Source organism: Octopus bimaculoides, chromosome 10 (assembly GCF_001194135.2).
Source record: "Octopus bimaculoides isolate UCB-OBI-ISO-001 chromosome 10, ASM119413v2, whole genome shotgun sequence".
NCBI lineage: Eukaryota > Metazoa > Mollusca > Cephalopoda > Octopoda > Octopodidae > Octopus > Octopus bimaculoides.
In genome coordinates, this window is record NC_068990.1 from 27,210,752 (window position 1) to 27,212,804 (window position 2,053).

Here is a 2,053-nt window from a genome sequence, read left to right on the forward strand (position 1 = left end):
TATATATATACATACATACATACGTACATGCATACATAGATACAAACATACATATATATATGTGTGTGTATGTATGTATGTATGTATGTACATATGCATGTATGTACGTATGTATGTATGTATATATATATATATATATATATATACATGGGCGTTAGCAAAGTTTAAAACTTCGATAGGGCGTGAAATGATTCGCTTTTAACGTTTGAACTCCAAGGAGAAAAGCTATATCTGTATATATATATATATAAAAGCGTGTAAATATTGGATCAAATAATAAATCGTTTGGGAAGAAATATCTGAAGGCTGCACGCAATCACAATTGCATGTTAGTGTTTATATATATATATATACACACATATTGTGTGCATATAATGTTATGCCTTCTTATGCACTCGATTAGAGTATTGCTCCCTTTTAGTAACTTGGGTGTTCAATTGCTCAGAATGAATGAAATAAAAAATCTAATCCGTTTTCTATTATTTTAAAGCAGAGTTTTTTGTTCATCCTTCATATATAAATTTTATCTATTGATGCCCCCATCACACCCCCTACGAAAAACCTCATAAATAATTGAACAGTACAGTAGCAAATATGAAATTTCAAAATTATATGGTATGCATCACCCACCTACCAAAAAAAAAGCAATAACGTAATACTACTACCAATAATTTTAACTCCAACAATATCATGTAAAACTATGTAAATATCTCATTACAGTTAATCCCTTCAAGAATCAGTTAGCTTATTCCCAAGTCGATCATTTTACGATTTACATTAGTTCATTCAGCTGTTATTTAATGAGCTGATATTGGCGCTATTCTCTTTTATCTTTCACATAGTGTTGCTAAGACGAGATATTATTTGAATGCAGTTAGGTTATCGATCTAAGAGGTATTTAACTGGTTCGGGTTTGGGATGCGTTTAATGTCAGTCCCTACAACTGTTTTCGTCTTTAAGAAAACGTCTTCTATTTAGGGCGCATGAGTGGATAAATATTACATGTTGATGCTTTTAAACGATGTAGTTTATTTTTTAAATAATGCTGGAAAAATTTAACACATAACTTTAGCCTAGTTTTGTTTATATTGAACAACTGACAGTAATTTTCTCTTTTTAAACAATCGTATATGATAAGGGCTTGTACATTGGTTATATATTTGAGTGAGGAGCTGAGTCGACTATATCAACCCCAGTGCTCATTTGATACTTATCATATCGACTCCAAAAGTATGAAAGACAAAATCAATCTCGGCGGAATTTAAACTCACAACGTAAAGATAGACGAAACGCCGCTAATAATTCTTGTAGGTGTGCTAACGATACTGCCAGTTAACCACATTATTTTCTATTCATACTCGTATGTATTTATATCCATTTGACTTCGTATAAGGTTTGAGGTGAACGGTGATCACGTGTGTTATTGTTCGTTATAAAGTAGTTTACAAACATGTGTTACAGAATTTTATGACACAATAGAAATTGCAACCATTAAAGACTGTATGACTTCTCTTTAGCTTGCTTGTCCAAGAAGTAATTGCGTAATATACTTAGGGATGGTTGAGTTTTCAGAAATTTATAGTGCGCCACGGAAGAAATTCAATGCGATCCGATTTTCCTCAGTCACTATTTTTACGCCATAGTTTATAAACGGTCACGAAAATATGCAAGTATTCATTGTATGTCTCTGTGACATTTAAAACTGCATTCATTATCCACGTATATATAAATGTATGTAGATTTTAACCCCGACTCACCATTTATCGAGGGTCACTTTCGTAATTTTCATTTGTCAGGTTTCCATAACCAATCCGTTCCAGAAAGTTGGGTGTGACACAAGAGAATTTTGCCCGTAATTATTTATAGACACAACGACTGCTATTATCTGCCTCGTTTGCGTTCACAAACTTACTGAATCAGATATCTTAGACTAGTTTAAACTAACCATTACGATATCAACGTATGCTACAACTTTGTTCTCCGTCAAACATATGTTCTAAGGGGAAAAGAAGAGATCTGGCATGCAAGATAATATTTTCATTGTCCGGTGAGA